At 42.0% G+C, this 27,728-nt stretch overlaps 1 long non-coding RNA gene across 3 annotated transcripts in view; it reads left to right on the top strand.

The window, feature by feature from the left end:
* Positions 1-17,173, top strand: part of LOC118451657 — a 39,421-nt gene extending 22,248 nt beyond the window's left edge. The window contains exons 2-5 of one of the 3 annotated variants that reach the window (XR_004841173.1): positions 8,634-8,853; positions 10,171-10,240; positions 10,388-12,824; positions 14,881-17,173. This is a non-coding gene — a long non-coding RNA (uncharacterized LOC118451657). Of the gene's footprint in view, positions 1-8,633; positions 8,854-10,170; positions 12,825-14,880 lie in introns of all 3 variants that reach the window. The other 2 variants (XR_004841172.1, XR_004841171.1) reach the window with 2 other exon arrangements.
* The last annotated feature ends 10,555 nt before the right edge of the window (positions 17,174-27,728 follow it).

The following is a 27,728-nucleotide window of genomic DNA, read 5'->3' as shown; positions in this document are numbered from 1 at the left end:
CCCTGATGTCCCTGGCTCCCCCACCAGCCTCCCCTGCCCCCCCGTGGGGAGCCCCCACCACCCCCAGCCCCAAAGGGCTGCTGGCCAGCATGGTGCCCTGCCATTTGGCACCTTTCAGGGCCCAGGCGCAGAGTATGAAGCACACATGCCAGGCGCCAAGGACAGGTGACGAGTTAAGAAGAAGGAGCAAATAAAAGTGAAGTCATTAAGAGAAGTGAGAGCGAGGCAACGCATTTTCTGGTGGCAGGATTTAGAAAGATTATAATGAGGCAAGGAATAAACGGTTCAGTGAGAAAGCTCAACGCAGAGCAAACCTTTGTAGCTGCAGCTCGGCTATCAGTAAGAGGACAGAGCTGCAACTATTGCCTGGAGAGGAAAAGAAAGTAGGCAGCAGCTCACAGGCTTATGCCAGGCACCCAGGATGTGGGGGGGCGGCAGCAAACTCGGCTGGTCAAGGGTCTTTCCTGCCTTCCTTCCTACCAGCCCCACAGTTGCTCTTGAGGACGGACCTAAAGATCTTAGAGTTTGTCAGCGGCTGCTGGTGGGAGGGGGATGTAAAGTTACGCGAAACGTGAAGGCTACAGAAAGACTTTGAATTATGTTGTAAGGAGAATACAGATAACGTTGCAAGGGAGATAGCGAAAAAATCGCAAAGGTGAATGTTTGGTTACGGTTATGTATTTATAACTGAATCTATTTTCAAAGCCAACAGAATAGACGTTTAATATTTAGCTGTGGTTCTTCAAAGCCTCCAGACTGTTTTTTGTTTCCTCCTTTAGGGAAGCAAGAAAGATTTTGAACTCTATTATCAGTATTTTTTGCACCTTCCTGTACTCAGGACAAGTGTCCTTGAAAGGGCAGCAGTTTTGGATTTGCTGATTGTCATGTAGACAAGGATGTATTCAAAATAAAGGCACACAATCCATTTGTAAATCTTCCTGAATATATGAAAGTCTAATCAGGCTGACTCAGACAGCCAAACTATGGCATATCTCATTTGAATTCTCTCTTCCCCCAGGCCTTGTCTACAAGAAATATGCATACATTGTATTGTAAGTAGAAAACATGAATGATAACAATACTCAGCCCTGATGGAGTTCTGAACGTATTTTAGTTTTAAATGCACCTGAGCATTCACCTTTTTCGTATACTTAGATGTAGCTGTAACAGCCCTATATAATGCCTTTTTTTGTTGCCAACAATATGGTCCTGAAGCAACACAACCTTCTGCTGCCCCGTTTTTCCTTACTGTTAGTAGTCAATGGTATTTTCTGCAGTAACCTACATGTTTATTGATTTGGTAGATGAACAGTGATCTTGCATACCTTACTCATGTGAGTAGTTCCTCCTTACAGGAAGGATCCTATTGAGTACAGGTGTATTGATTGCGTGGGTATGATTTGTGGGTTTTCCTCCCATTCTGAGAAATCTCCTATTTTATTCAAGTAATAGTTTGCTGGTTATGATGTAATCTGAACTGCTGGGTGGTTTTGATTTTCAGTGTTACCTTTCGTAGTCTATATGTAACCAGTGAGCACTTCTCACATCATTGAAAACAGTGTTCTTCATGGCTGCTTCTCTTACAGTACCTGTTTGAAATGTGTTTCTTCTCAATGAGGGGCACTTGAGGAAACAAGTTCAGTGTTTCTGAGCAGCATAGGTAAAATGAAGTTCTACCACCCTCAGGGTAAGGGGCAAAGTAGCTTGTGTGATCCCATTGCTGGCAGCAGCAAAGGTCATTTCTGTGTTCATGCCTTGGTGGAAATAATGGTGTTGTGGTTTAGCCCCAGTCGGCAACTAAGCACCACACAGCCGCTCACTTACCCTCCGGTGGGGTGGCGGAGGGAATCAGAAGAACAAAAGTAAGAAAACTCATGGGTTGAGATAAGAACAGTTTAATAACTGAAATAAAATAATAATAATAAATTGTAATGAAAACGAAAACAACGAGAGAGAGCGAGGAACAAAACCCAGGAGAAGTGATCCACTGACTGATGCCCAGCCTGTCCTTGAGCAGCGGTCACTGCCCCCTGGCCAACTCCCCCCAGTTTATATACTGAGCACGATGTCATATGGTCTGGAAGAGCCCTTTTGGCCAATTGGGGTCAGCTGTCCTGGCCATGCCCCCTCCCAGCTTCTTGTGCACCCGGCAGAGCATGGAAAGCTGAAAAGTCCTTGTCTAGGGTAAGCCCTGCTCAGCAACCACTAAAACATCAGTGTGGTATCTACATTCTTCTCATCCTAAATCCAAACCACAGCACTATGCCAGCTACTAGGAAGAAAATTAACTCTATCCCAGCCAAAACCAGGACAAATGGGGAAGCCTGAAGTAGGTTGCTTGGGCTATGGAGAAGAGAGGGTGGGAAAAGTGATCCTAGTATGGCTGTGAAAGTCTGTAGAAAGTGAAGTTTCTTTCTTCCACCATAGTTTGAGGGCTGCAACCTGCTTCTAGAGGGACTTCATGGTGGCCATCATTATACTTCATTGGTCCACGACCTTTGATCATATAGAATGTCATAGAATGTTTAGGGTTGGAAGGGACCACTAGTGGTCATCTAGTCCAAAGATGGCCCATACGCTGCAAAGCAGGTTGCAGATACAGGTTCTTCTCTCCCAGTCCATTCCCTTTAACTATCTCCACAATTTAGAGACCCTGTTACCTCTTCACATCCTAATGTAGGATCTGAATGTGCATAGTTCTGCTCTGTCTGCCCCCACTTCTATCTCGCTTGTGCTAAAAGCCCTAATCTGGTCAAAGACCAGGGAGGGAGGACAAAGTGGCAGAGCAGCTTTGGTGGGCACCTCAGGGTCAACCCACCACAGATGTCATTGCTGCTGTGCTCTGTAATTGTTGTGTACAACTTGTTGTCACTGTGGGCCTTTTTTCCCCTTTTCTAAATTCATGAACATGAAGTAGTTTCTTAGTTTGGCATATCACGTGATAGCCCAAAGAGCCAACAAATAGTCATGAAAAAGTTAATAATTTAATTAGTTGCTTTGTCAGACACATCACTGTGGTCAGTGTATTTTGTACTAGCATGGCTGGGTGATGGCTGAGGTGCACATTTTATATCTCTTTTGGGATTTGGGTTTTTTTGTTGTTGTTTAATTACACTGACTTTAAAAGTCAGTCTGTTGCTCTTTCTCTTATTCAAAAGTCCTCCTATTTGCCCTCCCAAAGAATAGGGAGAGATTTGACATCTCTAAAATATTTATGGGATGGGAAAACATTGATGCTAAATTTAGTAAGAAATGTGTTTTGATTGTTATCTGGGCAAGTAAAAGTCATTCAAGTACTACTTTCCTAACTTCTCTGCTTGTTTGTCTCTCTTAGCGAGGAGATATCATTGCAAATTCCCACTATAGGGAAGAGATGACAGGAAGTTTGACATGCTGTCGTTATGCAAAAGAATACCAACTCATGCCTTGTTACTGGCAATTGCTGTACTCCTAAGAGTAACTTTTTCCTTACCATCAGAGATGTTTAAACCAGATGCAAAATATGAGGGAGTTTATATCATGTACTCTCATAAAATGTGCTCTATCACTCTCTTAAAAACAACATTGACTAACAGGATCTTTCCACTGCAGTGAGCTCATTTAACACCAACCAGGAAGAAAGCCTGGTACTATGTTTTTGCTTTGCTTCCTTCACAGACATTGCATTTCTGTTCTTATCTTAGTAAACGTGAGCTACACTATGAATAGACTTCATCTGAATTAAAGATAATTAAGATAAGGCTGGTTGCAAAACCTGTCACCTTTTTCTCCATCCGTCATCCATAGCAATGAGACCATTTTTGCTGCACAGTAGATACGATGTGATTCCATTGCCTCTCCTCAAGAGAGGAGAGACGATTTTTTGGTAGCTGATCTAGTTGAAGATTCATTACAGTCTGTATAATTAATGAGTGTCAGCAATGAGACAAATGATAAACTTCAGAGTTCTTTGGAAAAAAAAGAAAGCGTTTTTGGAAAATAACTTTGAAATAAATGTTAAAATGAGGACTCTAAAAGGATCAGCACTTAAGGGGGCTACATTTAATGTCTGAATTACTTGAAACTGCAATTTGCTTTTGTCAGAAGCAAATATTCCAAGAAAATGGTACTCAGAGCTATTGTACAAGATATTTTTTAAGTCCTTGTGATTCAAGTATAGGAAAAATGTCAGGAAACATTATGATTTGTTCTTATCTTTTATTTTATTTTTCAAAATCCAAGATAATAAAGCCCTCATTTCACTTATAGAAATACTTGAAATAATACACTCTTCAGGGGGGAAACAGACTGAACAGCAGTTATGCTATTATTTTCACTAAACCAAATAATAGGCTTTAATAAAAAGCCTCTTCTTAGCTGTATTGTCCATTATTAACATGACTACGTCGTTCCTGTAATATTCTTCTTTCTAAAGGACTCTTGATGCTGCTTTTTCCTCAAGAGAGAGTGGTAATCTATACGTTAGTAGCTGATGCATATGGCTGACTGACCCACCAGTTGTGCCTGTCCGCGGAAAGCTGCATTTTCTACGGCCAGCTGCTTCTTGTGACACAAGAAGGAAGAAGCCTCTGACAGCTGATGAGCTATGGTCACCTGAGTTTGGTCACTCATCCCTGTGCGAAGTGCATGGCAACTTTAATAAGCTTGCTAAAAATATTGTGTGCAATGCACTTGGGATTGCAAATGCTTTGAATTTTCCGTGTATTTGTGAAGATTAATGGAGATTTTAATACTAACCAAAGTGATCATTACTGCTGGGGAGGCTGGCTGTATTGAACCATAGCTGAAATTTATACTGAATATTTTGAAGGGCAAAACCTTTCATTTTGTTTAATGTTGCTGTCTCCACACATCACTGTAATGAGAAGGCCAGGACTTTGGGTGTTAAAGCATAGAGCCCACTGATTCTCTTCCTCTCCGAGTTCAGCGTCCCGCAGATCAGAAGACTTCCAGAGTTTGTGCTCAGGTGCCCAACAGCTTCTTTAAACCAACATATTTAATCTTTAGAGCCAGAAAAGAAGAGAACACAAGAGAAAGGCATTTTAACGCAATAAAAGAGCTACATGCCTGTCTTTCTTACCCTAAGGCCTTTGCTCTGTGGTACCGAGTCACAGAAGTTTTGCTTCTTCAGATCCTACAGTAGAATCAATGCACTTTATTCACTGTGGAATATCTTTAGGGAGATCATTTTAGTCTATCTTCATTTTTTAACCGTTACTGGTCTTTTGGATCACTTTGCTCCCAGATTGGCAAAACCAGCTGTGTTAATATTGCTCGTAATCCATCACAGGCGGGAAATTATTATGTATATTACTCCACTGTCAGGGCTTTATCTTATTTCAGTAGTTACTATTTTCTCCCTAGGAATTATTTTCAGGTAGATCTTTCTCCAGACCTGGCCTAGAGTGCAGTCTCAAAACTACTGAAGGGGCAATAACCTCTAAAACTGATGAAGCAATGTTGAGAGGAATAAACAAGAGTTAGAACAGGAGTGAATACTAATCTCTGTTAGTCATCAGATCTACCATTTCCAGAAAAGAAATGTATTTAGTCATGTCTTGAAAGCAGCATCTTCAAAGGTAAGCACAGAGACCTTTCAATGATCCTCCACTCTGTTTAGCAGGAGGCTGCTTATTTGAAGCCCATGAACAGTTTAAGTCAGCTTTCTAGCCAGTCTGTCATTAATTAAATGAACATCCAAATACATTAAACATTCTGACTACCTTATATAATACAGTGTCACAATAACCAATATTTAAAAATTAACTTTATGTCCTTTGCAGCCTATGCAAACTTCAAGGTTATTGACTAATCTGGTTCTTACTCTGTTACGTGTAGCTGAGTGCCAGTGAGGAAGGACTACTCAGATGTTCCATTATGTTTTGATAAACACCCTGTCTCAAGGCAAGGTGTTTCTTCCAGAATGCTATTTATGACATTTTTTTCCCTTAAGGAAATATCCCATAATAAACTGCTGAAAAATGTTATATTTTTGCAGTAAATGTGAAATTTTCAAAGTCATAGGCAGTGTGCCTCATCAGTCCACAAGCAGGTTTGAAAGCCACAGGGAGTTTTGTGCAGGGAATATGTTTCCTACCAATGCAAATTTCACTGGTCCAAATGCAAGAAAAATTTCCGTAGTTCCTAGTTTTTTATGTGTCGTATTGTATCACCACAGAGCTGTGTGACTGGAAGAAAACAAAAAACGTTCCAGGTTTTTTCTTTTTCTTGTGGAGCAACAGATCTAGTGTATTAGGGAAAATGGACCCAAGACTTGGATCTGAAGTTGAGAACAAACAACATGATCGCAACTTTTCACTCGTCTTCTTAGAGGCCAAATCTGTAAGTGGGCAGGCTAGGGCTTCTGTCTCCATCACTTGCTAACTATGTTGTGGCTATTCCTGATAGCTTTTGGCTAGCTTAAGGAGCATGTTTCCAATATACAAGGTATTACAGAATCACAGAATCACAGAATCGCAAGGGTTGGAAGAGACCTCGGGAGATCATCCAGTCCAACCCCCCTGCTAGAGCAGGCTCTCCTAGAGCAATCTACACAGGACTTAGTCCAGGCGGGCTTTGAATATCTCCAGAGAAGGAGACTCCACAACCCCCCTGGGGCAGCCTGTTCCAGTGCTCTGTCACCCTCAAAGTAAAGAAGTTTTTCCTCATATACAACTGAAACCTCTTAAGTTTCAGTTTGCACCCATTGCCCCTAGTCCTGTCGCTGGACACCACTGCAAACAGACTGCTTCCATCCTCGTGACTTCCGCCCTTAAGATATTTGTATGTGTTGATAAGGTCCCCTCTCAGTCTTCTCTTCTTCAGGCTGAACAAGCCCAACTCTCTCAGCCTTTCCTCACAGAGGAGATGCTCCAGTCCCTTCATCATCCTAGTTGCCCTCCTCTGGACTCTTTCTAGGAGTTCCTCATCTTTCTTGAACTGGGGAGCCCAGAACTGGACACAGTACTCCAGGTGGGGTCTCACCAGGGCAGAGTAGAGGGGGAGGATAACCTCCCTCAACCTGCTGGCCACACTCCTCTTAATACAGCCCAGGATACCATTGGCCTTCTTGGCAACAAGGGTACACTGCTGGCTCATGGTCAGCTTGTCGTCTACCAGGACTCCCAGGTCCCTCTCAGCAGAGCTGCTTTCCAGCAGGTCAGCTCCCAGCCTGTACTGGTGCATGGGGTTTGACCTCCCCAGGTGCAGCACTCGACACTTGCCCTTGTTGAACTTCATCAGGTTCCTCTCCGCCCAGCTCTCCAGGCTCTCCAGGTCCCGCTGAATGGCAGCGCAGCCTTCCAGCGTATCAGCCACTCCTCCCAGTTTTGTGTCGTCAGCAAACTTGCTGATGGTACACTCCGTTTATTATATGGGATCCTGTCCGTTTCATCATCTGAAATTGTGGTGGACATTTTTCTACCTGGAAATATGTAATCAGATGGCCACCTATGTACCTATATAGAGATCAAATGATAATATAGTCATGACATGAAATGTATTAAATGCTGCTTTCTTTCTATTTGTCCCATCCTGGAAGGTTTAGAGACAAGATTTTCACTGTGCAATTGCCAATTTTCTGGGTACTCCTTTGATAGAAAGTATCTGCAGCCTAGTTCACAGCTGAGTCCTTTGCCTGTAAAGTGTATAGATTTATGGCTTACATTATATTGTCTCTTAAGAGCAGAAAGTTATTTTCCCTTGTCTGAAAAAAAAGCACATTTATTTTAGAAAGCCCAGAGTCTCTCACTTACCTCCTCAATATAACTGTGCTGTAACTGCCCTTGTGAAACAGGATCTTCCCTCAAACACGACAGGAATTTCCCAAGTAAACTTTTCATTTCATTAATTAACCAAACAAAAGTAAATCCACTGATCGAAGAAGAACAGCCGTTTTCTGCTTTCCCCACAACTGCTCTGGGAACAGATGTAAAGAATGATTTAAGTATCCCATTACTATAATTCATTTTTTTCTATTACTTATCACTTTTCTGTAATACTGTGTACTGATAATCACATTACTTCATAAAAGAGAGGTTTAACTTACTTCTTTCGGAGAGTTGACAAGATATTTAGAGAAAATGAATTTTGTGCTGTTAGCACTTGGGTGGAAGGGTTTGCTATAATGAGTACCTCCCATGGCAACTCCTGTACCATAGCATAAAGTAGGTGGGCTAATCTCTGAAATACAAAACACTTCCTTCAAGAAACCACACAGCGATGCGTGAAGGAGACCCTTTTCATCCTTGGAGTGGGATGGTGGAAAGGAACATTTTAAGCTCAGGATGAAATTATAATTGTAATGTGCTGTCCCAGACATCCAGGTTTTTCTGGCTCCCAGCAGATACTTTACTCACTGAAGGCCCCTGTGACACAGCAAAGTGGGTGCTTACGTGGGGTTTTTTAGGGCAGATCATCAGAGGTGCTTGCGTATGGTGGCATATCTGTGGCTATGGCATATCAACCTTTCACACTGGAAAGACTTCTTCCAAACTTTTCCCCTGTAGGAGGCAAAAATTGTATGATAATTTTTACTTCTCTCCCTGCCAGAGGGCCAGGTGACAATCTTCAGGGGTACAGGAGTGTGCTACAAGAGTAGCAGCAGAATGTGACCCTCTTTTTTTTCTCTGCAGGGAAGATGGACATGGAGTGAGGTGGTGTCTTTCCCCATATTACAGCTGCATTGCATTTTTAAAGGGAATGTCAGGGGGATTGCATAACAGAAGTAAAACTTCCAGGAATACAGCGACAACGCATGCAGTTAGGTGTTTCTGGATCCATCCACATGCAAACTGAAAATTGGAAGCAAGTGCAAATGGCAGCAAGAACTTTACCAGATCCTGGTGCAGGCAGGTGGGCTTCAGTGTCCTAATGGCAGCAGGTGTTACTGAGGGGAGACCCTGCCCACAGTATTTAAAAATTAATTTTTTTTAATGATGGAATTAAGGTGGGGGCGCTGGAGGGGGGAAGAGAGAGGGGATGGACATGTTATTAATACCCTAAAGGTGAAAAAGCATTTCAATTGCCTCATTTCTTTTAGCATTCACTGTTTTAGAATAAGGGGAACCACCAAGAGACGATTGCTTGTTGGAGTCTGTCAGACAGCCTGAATCCTCAGCTGCGAGCTGCCTTTCAGAGGCCATCCAAGTTCTTTCATTCAGCCAGAAATTCTCATATGGCCCATAAAGTTTATATGGTCTCTCAACCTGTGCACTAAGGGCACATCGCATTTTCATGATACTAAAACTGCAGGCATTACGTGGCTAATAGCCACTGTTAGTTGCAGTGTTAAAGCTCTAAATTCTATGAAATCTGAGATACAATTCTGACTATACCAAGTACAAGCTTGCAAACCCTATTCAAAATATATTTGCAGTGCTCTGAGACCTACAGGCTCCATAGGCATAGCCAGCAGAGGCTTGTATGTAGGTATTTGCCAAATAACTAGTGTTCAGCTGCATACTGAAAAACTGGAAGTGGTCTTCTGCCAAAGACAATTTGGAAGCCAACCGATCAGTAAATGGTGCTCAGGTAAACACTTGTACCTAATCATTTATTCCCTTCGCACACCGACAATAAGGAACGTTCTGATAATTACTCAATGTCATAGCCTCCAGGAAAGAAAACAATGAGCTGAGTTCATCCCTGGTGTAACCGTAGTTAAATTTGCCTTTTGCAGTTATTTAAAATGTCTTTTAGGGAACAGCAAATTGGGTCTGGCATTGCATTTGTTCAAAGACTATGTATGAGTAAGCCTTTATTTCTATCTGTCCTCTGAAGCCTCCTGAAAAATTGGCATGGAGTATCAGGGGTGTTAAATCATTAAATCTATTTCTAAACACATTACATCTATTTCTATAAACTTTCCCCAATTCCTGTTTGTTTTTTTTTAATTTGAGTCCAAATTGAGATCCGGAATTTAATTTCTGGATCTCTGTTTCTTTCAGCAAATAATGGTACTGAAGTTATGCTGGGAAACGAGTTGCAGTTTTATCAAAGCAATTTTGCCTGCATCTAAACACATGTTAACTAGAGCTCTGAAAAACACTTCTGGCAGGTCATTTACCTTTAGTCTGTCAGAATTTTCTTCAAAAGTATGTTGGGGTGGTTTTGCTTGTTTGTTAACCAAAATTGTTTGACTGTTTTTTTTCAAATTCATGACAAATCAAGGGTCACTTCAAAGTCGCTTGTTTCCGTGGCATCCTTGATTGCCTTCTGTGATGTGTATTAAGAAGCCCAGGTCAGTGTTGCATTATTTTTGCTCTCTTAGTGGACTATTGAAACTTTTATGGGCAAGTGAAAAAAAAAAAAAAAAGATATTTCAAGCAAACAAAATGAATCCTGATTTCAGCACGTGCTCCTGAAATACTTCTGATATTTTTCACAGCTTGCTGGTGATAAACACCACTAGTACAATTGCTCCTGGAAGATGAAAGAACGAAAAGGAAATTCAAAGTTTTCATCTGAACACATGCAAGTATAAATTGAATCCTAGCCAATGTCAGTTATTGCTTGATAATCCTTGTCCAGGCTGATAAGACCAGTGGGCCTTCAATCTTTTGATTTTATTGATTTACTGTATTTAAGCCCTATTTCTTTGCTTTAATCAGCTAAAAGTATTATGAAGAATAGATTATAACAAGGTATTGTTACCTACTCGTAGTAGATACTGGGGAAAAAAAAAAAGGAATATGGAGTGGGACAAATACATTGATTCTGAAAATCAAGATTTTGACCTGGCCAATACATGTTGGGAAGGATGAGCTTTTAAATACACAACAATGAGACTGCAATTCATTTTCGGATCAATAAAATAGACAGCGATGACAGTGGTAGTCTTTGCATTGATTTCAATATTCAGTGCGTTGAATCTCCTGAGAAATGCTTTTTTAACTCATGAAAGTGTCCTCCTGAAACATCTTTCCTGTAAAGATTTCCTTCTGTCTTTAAAGTGTGTTACAGCTATCCGAACTTGGGATGGTATTTGAAATTCTGCTGATCATTTTGGGGGGGTTCACTTTTTTGTTTTTGTTTCAATCTTGACATGCTTCTGTGTGTTATTCTAGCCCTCATCAATAAACTTGTTTACTTAAAAAAAGTTTTAACTTTTTTTTTTAAGACTTTAGCTTTTAGATTACCATGTGCATAAAAGCAAGAGTTGGTCTGAATCACTGAAGATGTACTGAAAAAGGACTTAAAGACAATAAAGAGCTGAGATCAGTGAGGCCGTAAATAATTACGTCTTGAGTTTACTGAAAAGGGATATGTTTTGTGTAATCGCAGATAGAGAAAGTGATTTGCTCACGTTCACTCTTTTGTTAACATGTTCTCTATTGAATGGCAATGAAAAATTGACATCAATAGAAAAAACATTTTTCTGGAAAGCTCTTTCCGATGCTCAAGTGCAGCGTCAAATGTCAATTGCCATTGCATACTTTATAAAACATTTGAAATACATATTATAATCTGACAAAGCCACCTCTTTAAATCAGCCAAGACATTTTCTACTACTGGGATAATATCTTTGGAGCACCTTGTTAGAAATCTTAGGTTGTTGTTTAATAGAAGTTAAAGGAGCAAGCCTTCAGTCCTGACCCTCCACAACTCCAGCCAACACCCTTGTGTGCTTTCCCTCGGTGCACCAAAAATGACCCACATGTCCATCAGTTCGGTCATTCTGTAGTATGAGAAGTGGATTTAGAGGTATCTCTGTTTTAACTATTACTGCTAGTGTAGTCAAATATCCTGGCTGGCTACGGGCAAAGATACTCAGTTTGTAATTTTGTGAGAACGGACGTCACGATTCTGTCATTTTTTGGTCCTCCAACTTTCTCTGCAAAGGCCAGGCAGGGACAGGAATGAGCCATGTGGGAGACGTTGCACCTACAGCTCCACCTGTTCATGCTGAATTGAATCAGGATGAGAAAAGTCCTTGCTTATCTTTGGGAAAAAAAGCTGAAGGCCAGTCTATTTCTCTCCTCCGCATGCTGGTGCCATAGGGTAGATGAGAGCACTGAGCACTTCTCATGGGGGGAATCAAGAAGGACCATGCGTGCATGCTGCGGGCTGGGGTGTGTGCCACAAGCAAGGAGACGTGACAGCACACAGACAACCTGAACTTCCTCTAACAGGCAAAAGAACCCTGTACATTTGGAGTATCTCCACACAGAAGTCGCTTTGGTTTTGATTTATTGACTTATTTAATATTTACTTATACTAAAATAGTTTTTAACTCCTCAAACAAGGGTTATGCCTTGGGGTGTGACACTAGTAACTGGCAGAAGACACAACAGTGTCAGTGCAACTGTGTCTGTAGTAGGGACAGTGGCCCAGTAATTACATTGCTGGAAGCACTCTTCTGACTGAAATATTCAAACTGGTATAAAATTGGCATGTGTTGGTATAGCTTAGTTGGTTCTGTTTTAAACAGCTGGATAAAGAAAAGCCAAGGGCAAAGCTTCACTCCGACTGCTCCTCAGGCTGCAATGGGTGCTACAGCCGCCAGCAGCCGTAGCCCTCAGGCAATGGCAGCAGTCGAGGGATGGGATGCTAGGGATCAGGTGTGCCCGACAGAGGGAAAAGTGTTTCCACACGGGGCTGACAAAGATTTCTTCACCCGAGTAGCATCACCTGTCTAGGAAGAAGAGCTCAAAACTAAGACAGAGACAGAAGGGATCAAGATGCCAACTGCTGTTCTTCTTACAGAGTTTTGGTAGATGGAAATGAGCAATGATATGACAGGACCCCAATCAAGAATGGAAGAAAGAAAAGGAATCTGACCCTTTAACCCAATCGTTGCAATAGATTCAAATAACCGTATCAGGGTATGTATACATACACACACATATCTGTATGCATATATCTCTATGTATGTGTGTGTTTACCAATATAATTTTTCAGTTGCTTATGGTTCACGAGACATGCTGTAATGCCTTGCAAGTTACTGTTATGGTGTACCTCATAAAAAAAAAAATTGTAGCCAATTTTTAAAATGTGTTATTACCCAGTATATTATAGGGGCTTCTGTGGAGCAATGGCACTCCATTGCATACATATGTCTTTCAGTAACTTAAGAAACTGGATTATTTACTGAATGGAATATATATATTTAAGATTTCTGCTACTAGTCTTTCTGCATGTTGGATGAATTGCTAAAACATGAAATGTAAAAGATGAGGTGTGATAAAACAGAAGTCTACATATACACTCACCTTTAAAGATACAGTATATACTGAAATAGTGTAAGATCTCTTTGAAGTCTGTCATTATTTTGCATCCATTATGTTCAAATACTGACCCTTTTGATTGATAGGATAAGATTAACTAACTCATGATAGTGCCACTGATACTTGAGATAGCTCTGTACACTTTCTCCACTTGAAAGCACTGTATTTGTGTCCCATCCTGTGGCACCATGGAGGGTTTCTTGTAAAAAGAAAATGGGTGTCTTAAAAGAAGGAGTCGCTGTTGTGGAAACCCAACAAAATCAATTTCTGAGAATTAAGCAGCATATCAAAACCCATGTAGCTCTTGGCTTAAATTGTTCAGCGCGGTCTTATATTCTTCTGAGCAGTTCAGAAGGGAGCCATTTCCTCCTTGTTTTCTAAGTCTGAGCCCCTAAAGATTGGGTAATGGATGAGAATAAAAACATTTTGATGATAAGAGGTTTACAATGGGATCATTGTCAGATTTGTACCTCGAGGGCTCTACTAGGGGCCATTGTCGTGCCTGTTTCCTTTCTGCTAATGAGTGGATCCTGGTTCTCACTGAGGTATAGTGAGTATAGTGTGTAGCTACCCAAGAGCTAGCAGTGGCTCATCTTTCTTGTCAGCCTCCCTGTACTCACTGTGACAAAGTGAAAGGCTTTGGAAAAAAACAGACTCATTCAGTGTAATTGAACTAAATGGATAATAGGACACTTATTAGAGCATTAAACAGAAGAATACTCTTTGCCGGCTTTTGCAAAGACTACAGCTCTTTGTCATTTTATAATAGACATTCACTTAGAAGTCTATTCTTTTTCTGTGTGCATTGGGATTTTTAAGACATCTAACTCCCATCAATATTAATGGGAGTTGTGCAAGTAAACCCAGGGAACTCAGAAAAATAAAACCCGAGACCTTTGTGTTTTGAGGAAAAATGCGACCAACAGCCTAGAATAACTCAAGAGTCTGTTACTGTTTGTTTCTATTATGGGACTATCTTTGGAGGTGAAAAAGAGCTCAAATTATAAATAAAAGCCAACCACGTGAGGACAAATTCTACAGTCCCAACTTAGCCCAGATAGTAACTTGCCCTTCAGACAACCTAAGCCTGTCCAGATATCTCAGCTTTTCATGGAGTAGCAGGAAACTCTGAATAAAGTGGTCTAGCTCAGCACGATCCTCATGCTTCCCAGGCTGACACCGTCATCTACGTTTCTTACCCTCTTCCTCTGTTGACATCAGTCAGAAAGATATTTTTCGACATGAGGAATCAGGCGTGCGTTTTTATCCAATGTTACGATTTAAAAATATGGGCAACGCCGGTAATTTCACCTTTCTGGTTCAGCTCTGCATAGATCCAATAATACTCAGTTTACAGTTTATTGGTGTCTTTTATCCTTAAAACGCTTTGCAAATGTTAAGCCAAATTCTCTTGTCATTTAATCAATGCATCGGCATAAGGCAGAGCTAGGTGTGAAACCATTAGAGTTCACAGCACTTGTAAATTACGTAAAGCAAGGAAGAGATGATTACTCATTAGTATTTATCTTACAGAGAAAGTATTTCAGCTGGACACCGCTGTTAATATCAAAACTTACATGATGAGACCAACCTTGCAGTAAAAGAATCCCAACTTCTAGTGTTTTTTCACCCTGCCATTTCTCTTGTTTTACAGGTGGGGAAGCTGAGGAAAGAATATGGCTATAAATTGCTCTCATCCGGAAAGGAATTAACATTCGTTTACCACTGCTGTGCTTCACTAAAGCATCATTCAGTCTTTCAGAGTAGCTTGTTTCTTGTGAACCCCACTGGCAATTAAAATGAAAATATTGGAGTGAGGAAGGGGAGAAAGGACCGGTAACGCAGTTCTGCATTCTCTTTTTATTAATATGTGGAAAACCAGACATTTGTCTGGCATAGAATGCTGCCTGACTGTTTGCCTCCTCATTTAGTTGCTACAGTAGCTGAAGAAATGTCCTGCTTGTCCCTCATGGTTTCTTTATTAAGTTGGTATAGTGCTTCTTGCGTTTGCTTCACGCTTATAAAGGAGTAGGAATTTTCCCCCAAAGGTATTTTACCGAACGGAGTGGTACACACCTGCTCACAGCTGAGGTGAAACTTCCGTCCTTTGGGGTCACCTGTGGCTGTGCTGATGATAAGCACAAGACCGGGTTTCTTCAGGCAGCGAGTTAGTTTTTCTATTAGTTGTTTAAACCTATCTCAAATAAGCAAGCCCTGGTTTTGAAAAAATAGATTGCTTAGGGAGCCAGCTAAATATACACTTAATAGGCCCAATTCCCATCTTATTTACCTTCATGTAATCAGAAACGAACTCATCTAATGCAGAATAGAGTTACATCAAAGTAGAACCGACCTGATAGGAGAAATCAACCTGTTACATTTGGGGATCCTCTATTATGTTTTCTGAAAGACAGGAGGTTGCCTGATAAAACTTCTCCTGTGTAACTGAAAATTATGCTTTCAGAAGACTTTCAGCGAGATGGTTGTTCCTTTTGATTTATCGGGTGTTTGTACTGTGGTCTTTTGAATGCCTGAAATAACCCTCTCTATTTTTTTCCTAATTAGGAACATTTTGGTTGCCTTCCACTAGATGGCTACACGGAAAGCAGTTTTGCAGGGAGCAGAGGCAGGCAGCCCTTCACATCTGCGGGAAACTTATTTGGTATTTTTTTTCTTTTCTGATTCAGTCTCTGAGTGAGTGATGCAGCTGAGCTTCCCAGGCCTAAACCTCCTGTTCAGTGGGGGCTGGAGGAAATCACTGCCTTGCAGGAACCTGCAGCGAATCAAACAAGATGATCCGTTTGGTCCTGGTTTCATTCAGTGCCACTTTGCACGCCCAGGCCACGCTCAAATTGTACGTCCCCACCAGCAGATGGAAGGAATATCCTGAGTGTTGTGTGCAGCAAACCTTAACACTGGCCCCTGTTATGGGGCATATATAAAACCAGGTGTAGCCTTGCACAGGTTATGCTACACAGGGTACTTGGCCATAGTGCTACAGCAGTTAATACAGTGCCCAACTTTTATCATCTGCAGTACCACTGTGATCTAGAGCAGGTGTGGGCACGGGACTTTTATTTCCCCAAATTAGTCAGAGCACCTTATGCCAGCTTTCCACCAGCTGTAGGATGACAGAGTACCTGCTGGAGTATAAAAACCTGCCAGGACCACACTCTCATGTCAATACTTTCTGAACATATTTAAATTGGGAGGGTGCACTCATATTAGGTCACCGTTTTGCATTAGGTGGCAGTGGTGGTTTTGATCTTAGGGTAGAAGACTAGAGCTACCGCCTCAATGGATTTTTCTGGAACCAGCTTAGCTCTAAGGGCATGAATAGTAGTAGATGGTTTTAATCGGGACCAGTTAGGTGCAGCAGGTGAGATTTCTGTCATTTATGTTAGCCAACAGCTGTGCATAGGAAATTTCTCCTTATTGTAACAACTTTGGGGGTTTTTTAGAGTGCTTTTCCTTATTGGTCTGTAGCCCATGAAGGAAGTATCATTATTTGCATTTTATAAATTGGGAAATGGAAGCATTCCCCAGTGATGTGACTTCCTCAATGCCTTCCAGCCTGTCTGTGGCAGACCTGGGAAGAACAGAGTTAAAAATTGCATGAATCCCAAAAGAGATGGGGAAGTGGGGAGACCAAGCTGCAATATCCCGGGGGTTTTGGTTTGGGGGTTTTGCTGGAGGGAGGAATGTAGTAATGTAGCTAATGTTATTGGAAAAACTCCTACTGACTTCTTTACTGGCTTTACTTGTGCAGCTCAGGATGCAGACACCCTAGAGAAGGCTTTTTTTTTTTAAAAGCTGTATTTGTACCTAAACATCGTGTTGAATCTGGAATTTATTCTCCAAAAAGTTAAGGATGCAAACAGTAACCCAAAAATAAACTAATCTAGAGCAATGGATGCTGTATTGTAAACAAAAGACACTGAAAGAATGGAAAAATCCTACTTGATCTTTATGACCCACTTTTTCTACATTTCACATAATATTTTAAATCTAGACAATCAGATAGAAGTCCATATATGAAATATCACTGCAACAACAGAACTGAAACTCTCCTCACAGCCCCAATTTTTGGTGAGTTTTGTGAATTCATCCCGCTCTCCCTCCCTGCCCCCCTCCCCCAATATATTTTTCTACTCTGCACTTTCTGCGTCTCTGAATACTACTACTTCTATTGTGTCTTAAGGTATAAGTCTCAGTCAGGATATAATCCTCTGTGTTCTTTTACTCTAAATTAGTACAGTATTTTGTGTGGGAACATACGTAGGTGTAGAGATAGAAATAGTCATCTTTAAAGTTCACAAAATGAGTGTAAGTCAGACTTTTCTACAGTTTAATTTTAAAATATTTATGAAGGACAACCTGCCGTTTTTCTTGCAGCCTCAATTATGCTGTGTGGGAATATAGTTCTACTGTGCCAGTGGTTTCTGATATATCCATTGCTTTAATGAAACTCTATTCTGTAGCTTACATACAGCTAGGGAATAAGGGTGAGAACAGAGAAGTGCCTACTGCGCTATCCAAATCTGTGCGCTGTATGAAATTCTGTATATTGGAAACTTGTGGTCACAGTTAAGGTAGCTCTTGCACAAATTCTAATTCCTGCTTAGATTTTATCAATGGCCATGATTTAACACAGCCAGCATGTGTCTTGGGCTAGAGAATGGCGGAAGTTTTGGTAGGAGGAGGACGAATCTGGACTGGGGACAAATCTGGACTGGTGCATGCACAAGTGATGGAGAGCACCCACACTTCAACAGCACTGTTTTCCCCCCAGTGTACCAGGACATCTGAAACTTGCTGCTGCTCTTGCTATCACTTCACCTAACATTCTTCTAGCCCACCAGTACAATGTCAGTATCTCAGCTGCCTATGTTTACCCTAGTTTATCTTTTCAGACTTGTCAACAGCCAAGGACTCTGTATGGTCAACCTCTGCATTACTTTGTACCACCTGCCATTTAAAAACATCTTTCATGTAATTCCCAGGGCAGCCCTCTCCCTACCACAAGCATACTTTTTCTTAGAATATGAATGGGTATCTATCTTTAGGAACCAAGTGTGGAAAAGAAGGCACATGTGTAAGTTGAAGTCAGTATTTCAAGGAATAATCATGTTTGTGGATGGTATCTCCTCTTTCCAAGCAGTAACATTTTGAAGAATCAGATATTAGAACCAACGTATTAATTGTGGCATCTCTAGCACTGTAAGTGTTATCCCTAGGGACCTCAATCATAGGTGCGAGGCACCACATAAATACATGGTATTAACTCAGTCCTCCTCAAGCCCTTGCCCATCTCACAAATTCAACTCTTCAACGGCTGTGGGTTCTCCAGTTCTTACACTTAGAAGCGAGTTGAGGTTCTGGTTGAGTGAACTGTTTCAGTGCACATTCACTCCGGAGAAATAAGAGTAAACAGGAGATGAAAATTAAGGGGCCATAAACTGAGGGGCTGTTACTGGAGGATGGAGGGTTATAGCTTGGGAGACTTGGTTTTCATTCCTAGCTTTGTCAATGCATCTGTTGAACAACTTTGGAAGTCAGTGCATCTCACTTTGCCTCAGCAGCTCCACCTATATCCCCCCATCTCTCAAGCCACTTCAAAATCAGGTACTGATAGTGTAAGTGTGAGTTGTTAATGCTGAACACAAACAGTGATGCTGCTAAACTCTAAAATCATTTTGTTCACCTTACCAGTTCGTCTCAGAATTACTGGCATGGTAAATCTGTTTATCCCATGACTAACTTGCAATAACTGTAACTGAAACATGTATAAATTGCTACTTTTTCAGCTCTGGCTCCCAAAGACACTAAATACACAATGGCTATACCTCCATTTCAGATCAATATTGATCAGCAACGGCAAGGCTAGGAGCTGAAGTGCTCTTATCCATTATGCAGAGACTGTAACTAGAATGAAAACTCAGCTTTAAATAAACCAATGCCCAGACAAAAATCTTACTTTCTGTGAGTAAGTCTCAGCTGTGTTGCGTGGAGGAGCTGAGCAGCACTTGTGCATCCCTGCCAGAGGAGTCTTCCCAGGTTGGCGTGGCGGGGCAAGGAGCTCTGAGCTGCACTACTGACTCCCATGGATGGGAGCCAAGAGAAGCACCTGCACTAATTCTTGCTAATTGCCTCCTAGCAGGCTCCAGCTCCACATGGGCTGCTCAGGAAGAACCAGCTTCAAAAGTCAGCTCTACTGGAAAAAAAAAAATATAAAAAATTCAGCAGCAATTAGGAGATGGTCACCCAGACATGAAATTTGTATTCACTTGCAAACAGTAGTCATGGTTAGATTCCCCACAACCTCTCTTCACCAATTCACATACATTCACAAGCAGTAGAAGCTAGTCAAAGCTTGTTGCTCTGACAGTGATTTTTCTACTGCCTGTATCTTTTCCTCATTGTACACAGGGGGCTGCTGTGGGAGAAACACGGATGCAATCAGTAGCTGCACAAAGTGTATTAGGGAGTACTGCCAGGGCAGGCAGTTTTCCCTTCACTTGTTGCAGCTCTGTGAGCAGAATCGTAATCTGCATGTACTCATGGGGGGGAAAAAAAACAACAGCAAAACCTACAGTGATAAAATAATGGAACTCGCAAAAGCCAGAAAATGCAGCGCTAACGCTGACAACCTTGCACTCCCTGTGCGGCTCAGAGAGCCAAACTATCTCGGCTAATGCAAAGGAATTTCAGTGACGCTAGGAAGTTCAAATACTCTTTCAGCAGCTACTTGCTGTTTAGAGAACCTCCACCCAAATGCTTGCCTACCGATTAGTTAAATTTGACGAGCAGCTTTTGTTCCTATTTCTGTATTGCTTTTCATCAGCTTAGTGTATATCCCTCGTGTTACTTCACTGTTGTGTTTTGATAACTTCATTTCTTTTAGCCTGCCTAGTCCCCTTGTTCTGCTTCCAAGCGCTCAGTTTCCCAAATTCCTTTTCAATCCACCTCGCAGCGCTAGAGAAATGCTTTTGTTTCCATAGGACTCCACTGGTCTGTGTTCAATGTTTTTGTGTGCGCTAGAGGACCCTCTGAACAGATTCTCTGTCATATCAGTTGCTGAAGCTTAGAATACTTATTCTGCACCCAAGAGAGGGGAAGACAGAGATGGGTGGAATTTTTCAAGTCTTCTGAAGAAGTTTAGTTTGAATATCACACTTAGACAATTTTGGCCTAATTTATCTGAGCCTGCGAGTCCCACTTCTGCTCATTTCTGGTGTTACTTACTAATTCTCAACACAGGTCACAATAAGGCTGATGGGGTACAGTTTGACTAGGAGCCAGAACTCTCTGCAATAAAATCTGCCAGAACGCTCTACAATAAAATCTGTAGCTTATCATACTCAGAGATATGAAGGCAAATTGTAAATTTTAAAGCCTTGATTCCTTTTTAAGTCTGATTGTTTGAATTGAAACCTCTCTGTTGTTGTTTGCAGGTATCTGGATGGGCTTTGCCTGTCCACATTTAGCCATCTAAATTTTCTACAGTCTAGATGTATGGTTGGGATTCCCCATCTAGTCAGCAGCAAGAAAGCAGCATTACTGAAATACAATGACATGTGTAAGGTAGACGTCTAAAACAAATTTTGCTCTGTGAGTGTCTGTTTCTCTCCACTGCCCTTGAAGGATCCACCAGGTCAGGCAAAGAGAGTTGATATTAAACCTCTGCAGCCGGGGGAGAAGAACGCTGCTTTCAGTGCCTACAAAGCACAAACTGTACCATTTTTCTGGCATGTGTCCCTTAGGGCACATTGCCTCGACAGCTTTTTTGTGTGTTGTAACCTGTTTGGTTTGGCCCTGTTGGAGGACTGCCTTTTTCATTAGGGAGTGTCAGATGTAAGATCTACTTACCTTTTTTCTAACTTCATAATGAAATAAAGCTATGGTGGAAGTCTGTAAAACAAATAAAGATAATTCAGTGTTTAATATCTTTCATACCCAGGGAAGTGGTCGAGTCCCCATCCCCGGAGGTATTTAAAAGACGGGTAGACGAGGTGCTCAGGGACGTGGTTTAGTGGTGGGATGGCAGTGTTAGGTTAATGGTTAGACTTGATGACCTTAAAGGTCTTTTCCAACCTAAACCATTCTGTGATTCTATGATTCTATACTACTGGATGAAAGTTATTCATGAGATTTAGATCTAAATGCCATCCTCTCTGGGGTGGAACAGGGCAACTCTTTTCCTGTAATGCAATAATATGTAATGATAGAAAAGACTTTTCCATTCAAATGAATTTGAAACTTAGCAAGAATATAATTACTTCAGTTGCCGCATACCCAGCAGCGTGTGTTTCTGTGATTTGATCCAAGGTCAAGTTCCCAGAGTAGATGAACATTTGTGTATTAACACACAGACATGCAGACACACACACATGCTACAAAGGCTAGAGCTCTGCAAATAACTTGTTTTCTTCTCCAAGTGCCCATAAACTATGACAAAGAATAGTTTGGAGTAAAAGAAATCAAAGCAACATTAATGCCAACATGGCACTAGTTGTCTTCCAGGTTAAGAGGAGATCTTTTAGTCAAAACAATATAAAACATTTGCAAGTAACTTCATGTTTTCATGATTGAATTTACTTCCAACGAAACAGTAAAACAGGTCTGAACTGATTAAAAGAAATTCTGTTAGGAATTTGTTCTTAATAAAACAACTTAATTGTAATCAGCCCTTCAGTCAATGTGAAATTTTGTTTCTTAAATGAAAGAATTAGTAAAAAGAATCTACTCTGTTCATGTTGCAATCAAATTGCAAGACATGACTTGGAAAGATCTAAACACGGAAAACAAAACCCAAATAGCAACCAGAGATAGAAGAGGGCAAGGAAAACTTCGGAGTTTGAATTTTATGCCCAGGGCAAGATTAATTTTATGCCCAAGGTGGTTGGGGAGTCTCCTTCTCTGGAGATATTCAAAGCCCGCCTGGACGAAGTCCTGTGTAACATGCTCTAGGAGAACCTGCTTTAGCAGGGGGCTTGGACTGGATGGTCTCCCAAGGTCCCTTCCAACCCTTGCCATTCTGTGATTCTGTGAAAAAAACATGTAGTAAATGCTACAAAATGCTCGTTTCTCAACTTTTACCTTGGCACATCTTACCGTACCACATGAACAAGCACGGCGTGTACAAGTTAGGGGTTGAACTGTGTTTTCATCAAGCAGTATCCTGGGATAGTAATTAGTCTGAGGATCCCCAAACATCAGCTGAGGAGCTTACAAGCCTCCTTCATGGGAGTAAAGCGCTTGCTGAGGGAGATGACCTCCCATGGCCCATTTCCCACGTCAGGCTGGAAAGCTTTCCTGGAAAATGCTCTCCAGCAACCTGTCTTTGCTTCCCATGTTCCTGCCCTCATGGGTTTCATCTTTCCCCAACAAGGCAATGGTTATGGAAACTGGCCAAAGCTACCCTGGCTCCCTAGAGAAAGGTTTCTGTCCTGCAAGATCGCTTACTGGAGGCGAGGATGCACGTAGGCTCACGGCGAATGAGCCGTGGCTGCAAGCATTCCTGGGACGTCACACAGTGTGCCCTCAAATCACAGCTGTCCTTACTCTGTTTGGCTTTAATTGTGTATGTGGGTTGATCTGCTCGAGATTGATGAGGCACTTACACCTAACAAAGAAACAGTTCAGGGGATGTGCTTTCCTCCAATGTGTATGATAGATAAATTAATTAATGCCTTTCACACCTCTCTTCTCTTTCCGGGGGGAGGAGGCTTAGAGGAAGGTCAGAGGAGGAAGAAAAATGAGAAGAGAGATGCTGTGAGAAAGTTCTGAGGTTACTTTTTCCTGATTATTATTGGAAGCAGTTAAGCCTTTGAAAGGGAAGAGCTGCTATGTGATCAAATAAAAATAATATAATAAGCAGCAATTTAAGTGCATGTATAGTTACTCTAAATTGATTTAAACTGACAGAAGGAAGTAACAAATGCTTGGTTCCCTTGAATAATAGGTTCTATATATTTTCTTCATGAGGAGGAGGCTGATATATTTTAAATTTTAAAGTTGTTTCATTTTGCAGAGTTCAAAATGTGTCCTTATATCTGGCGGATGGAGAAATAGAGGATTTTCTTTTCACATCTTTGTGAAAATAGTTGTTGAATAACAACTAGAAGGGTAGAGTTTAATGTAGAGTTTTGAGGAAATGAAAGTACTGATGATCACCTCAAAATTGTAAATAACCTCTTTGCAAGATGATATGATCTGTAATCTGTGCTGAATTGACATCATCATTTAATAACAACAAAATAGTTGCTACTTCACAGATGGTTTTGGGAGGAAAAAAAGCAACTACATTTAGGTAAAAAGTTTTCAGCGCAACATTCAAATTTTCCCTTTTTGATAAAGTGCAATTTCAGGGGAGAGGAGTTACATTCCAGAAAGAAAACTAAAAACTAATTTCTTGTGAAAACTAGCTTCAGTTATTTTTTTTTTGTAATAATTCCTAGCTGTTTTGGTAGAAATAGCTATATTCAAAGTATGTGAGACATTAAAAAAATAAAAATTTTGACAATGTGAAAAACATTGAAAGATGTTGATTTACAGAAGACTATATAAAATCTTCTTCCTTGGAAAAATTATGGCCAGCTGTATTTAGTACCCTTTAATTATGTATTTGATCTAGTGTGTCATTTATTCATCCTGCTTTCCCCAGCTGATTTCTGACTGAGCAGCTCTAAAGCATACAGTGGTAACTGGGTCAGCTATATTTTTGGTGTGACTTGAAAGAGAGAATAAGTTTTCCTCCCTAAGGAAAATTTGGAATGTATTTGGTTTTGGCCATGAGAAGAAAAAGTCCAAAGTGAAGGAATGAAGCATGAAAACACATAAAATTTCCATTTTGTGGAAGAGTTTATATAGGACAAGATAAAATGATGTTTGCATCGCCACAGCTACTAGTTATTCCACGTGTCAACACTCTTCGCTTTGGGTGAGGAAACGTCCTACTGTTGGCGACTCTCAGGAACCTATTCCAATACGTAGGCAGCATTCAAAGAAAATTCAATCTCCAGAAAAATGATGTGACAAGCTACTGTTTACTGCCTTGAGAAATTCACCCTCCCGTGCCCAAGATTTGTAAACTTTCACGCCAAAGCTTTGTCTCCATCAGTGACAGGGAAGATCCTTCTCAGAAACACCATTATTTCTTCTCACAACTGGCAAGAGGATAAAAAGACAAAACAGTGGGGCCAACCAGGGCTATAACAAGACAAACAGAAAAAAGTAAAGGTCAAGGAGCTCTTATCACACAGTGGTTTTTTTGATGGGCCATTGGTTTATTCTTGTATTTTAAACCTTGCACCTTGCTGGTTTGGGAATCAAGTAGATTTAAAATAAGGAAATGGGTATTGACACCTTAAACAAATAACATTATGAAAATATTTCCTCTTTCTCCTCTTCCCTTAGATCTAAAAATTGTTTGCACTGGAGCGTGCTCCCAAGGCTTGCCAAGTGGCAGGGCCCCAAGCGTTATTCTGGGGAATATTTTTGTTGGAAGCATGAAGTTTTATAACTTGAACTGTGAGCTCGGGGAAACTCTTGTTCTCACTGAGGTGGGCTGTGAGCTGGTTGATTACAGCCTGTTTTAGGGCATGTACATGGAGCTTGTAACTCTCCAGAGCTGCAAGACTCACCTCCAGCCCATGGGATGCTTCGGGGAGAGGCTTCCCTGCCGCGGGCTTCAGCTGGGTGCTGGTTCTGCAGTGATCTCACCCTGGCTCATCCTGCCATGGGAGCAGAGCCTTTCTCTTTTGTGATTAGCTTTATCTTCATCAGTTCAGGCTTATTAAGTTTATTCTGGGTTGTGAGTGTTCATTAAGCCTTAGCTGGCTGCTTTGAGAAGTAAAAATGATTTTTCTTTCTCACGCGGAAAGGGCCACTTAATTGTGAGGAGAAGCTACCTGCTCCTACCGGTCCCTTGGTATTTCACAGATGGTCACTTCAGCCCCTTCAAGACAGAGACTTGGGCATAGCGCTGCAGAATAGTTCACACCTCTTCTTGCAGTTCAACCGAATTAAATCTGAAAACGTAACAAAACCCAGATCCATATAAACTGTGAGGGAAGGGGGAACTGTCCCAGTGATGTTGGCCCCAAAGTGCCTTTGTTTGGAAATTTCTCCTGCTGACATTTCTGCCCGCTTACATAAGCTAGATGACACTGCTGCAGAACAGATGAAGCATCTGTCTTGGATATTTATAAAAACGCCACTTTTGGAAAAGTGTGATTAGTTGTTTGTGGTTTTTTTTTTTTTTTTTTTGTAGAAAAGTAGAAAGGCTGGATGTGAATCACTGGCTGGGCTGTCCCAAGCCTGCAGGTGTTCTGGAATGGACACAGGACTTTTTTGGTCTCTGCTGCTGAGCGTGGCTTTGCTGAAGGAGGCTCTGAAAACCCTGCCTCCTGGGAAGGCTTCGCCCTGGGGCCTTGCTTCGACAGCAGGACCGTACTTGTCATCCTCATGCCTGTCATGGCAGCGTGGATGTGATGCCAACAGCGCAGGCATTTCCCCCCTTCCCTCTCCATGCATTCCTCCCAATATTGGGCAGAAGATTCTATTCCTAGGACTGTGCTGGAGGGGGTTTGACAGAACCAGGTAAAGCACAGCCAGCTTTTGAACTGGGCAATGAAAAACATTGCCATTAAGTTCAGCTTCTCCCCGTTACCTCCTTAGCGGGGCAGCACAGCATCTCAGCTGGGTGTGCTGCTCCTCCTCTGGCGTCCCTACTCCTCTCACCTGCACGTCCCCTGCACAGCCACAGAGCTGCCTGGTGTGAGTTGGCACAACCCAGGAGTAGATGCTGCTGCTGGTGGCCTGGAGTTTGATGATAGAGACTGCAGCCATTACATTTGCAAACAGGTAATGACGCTTTTACCACACTGTGTTCATTACCACCCCAGTGCCTTCTGAAGGGGGTTAGCAACTTGGATTTCTTCCAGAGTCTGAAGGGTGGGTGCCTCTTGCAGCAACCCTGGACTGCTGGATGCACCTTTGCAAAGTGTGTGCTAATACTGATAGGGCTAGGAAATTGTACTTGTTGAATGCAAATTTCCTAAGGGGTCAAATTACCCTCGTGGCTCTCATTAAAAGTGTCCAGAAAGCGAGGAGACCACAGCTGCCATCCCTAAGGAAGCAACAGCAGCTCAGTATGATGCTCGAAGGCGTTAGGAAAAATAGGCCTTTATTTTCTGGACCAACACTGGCTCTAGAGGTGGCTGACTTGCCTTCATCGGTCCTGACAGATACTTGTGCTCATGGCAAGTGCATCACTGTCCTCTTCTACACCACTTTTGAGGTTTTTGTTTTGCTGTAGAAGCTGAGCTATTGCTTGATGAGTCCAAATCAGTGAGTTTTCAGCATTTTCCAATTGCAGTCCCCTAAATATATTCCAGTGGCTGTGCAGCCTGTTATCTAGCGGATTTAAGTGTATTGACAACAGGCTTGCTTCCCTGCATGACCTGTCACAGACCCCTTAAAAGCCGTTCTTACTCTGTGGGGATATTTCCACCGCAGGTTGAAAATTGCAGGTTTGGATCATTAATATCCTCCCAGCCAAATCTGTAGCGCTCTGCGGCGGCATACGCGGGCTAGATGGCAGTACAGCCCACCGATGTGGTGTTACCTTGCTGCTGTGGGGCAGCTCCCCGCTGCCGCACGCAGAGGATAAAGGCATCCTCCAAGCATCCTCTTCCTCCAGATTTTGCAGCTGCTGTGCTGGGATGAGATGTGTATCTCACTTCTTCCACACAATCTGACTGAAGGAGAACGGGGAGATGAGCACGTGCATGCCTCCTCCATTATCCGCCAGGCACAGAGACGGTCCTCCACCAAAATCCATCCTGCAGCAGTGGATTTAGGAAAGGTGCCTAGAAAATCCAGGGATGCCAAGTGAGCTTGGATTGGTGCCCACAGAGGCATCCCCGCTGGGCACAGGGGACTCAGCAGGTAACCCCACTGCAGCCGCTGCCGGAGGCACAGGTCACCTCTGAGGCAGGCGATGGACCTACTTGGTAGGACAGTGCTCATGGTCCCTCACCCTACAGGTTCTTGGGGCTCCTCTGCCTTTTCTACGGCACCCTTTCTTTTTTGTCTCACACAGCAGGGCATGTTCTGGTGTGAACATGACAGTGGTGCTCTTCCTCCAGGGGCATGAGTAGAAGTTTTTGTACCTTACCATTTTTTATCAAGGAAAGGAAGTGGGTAACACCTTTTCCCCAAGTACTGTACCATATGTATGGTATACAATACTTCTAGGAACTGGCCTTACATCCCATCAGAATGACAGATACACGTATTTCAACTAAGCTCATGTTTACATGACCCCTAAAAGGCAACTTTCCAAAACTAGCGGCAGCAACGTCTGCCTATAGCTGTGCATGGCCTTCAGCTGGAGCCATCATTTATTAGCTCCCCTGAAAATAAAACCTGTCAAGACCACACTGGTAAACTGATTCCTGACTTCTGAGAGAAAAATGGGGAGCACTGCACTCTCGG

This window comes from Egretta garzetta, unplaced genomic scaffold, assembly GCF_000687185.1.
Source record: "Egretta garzetta isolate BGI_Z169 unplaced genomic scaffold, ASM68718v1 scaffold81, whole genome shotgun sequence".
Classification (NCBI taxonomy): domain Eukaryota; kingdom Metazoa; phylum Chordata; class Aves; order Pelecaniformes; family Ardeidae; genus Egretta; species Egretta garzetta.
This window is presented reverse-complemented; position numbering and strand designations above follow the sequence as displayed.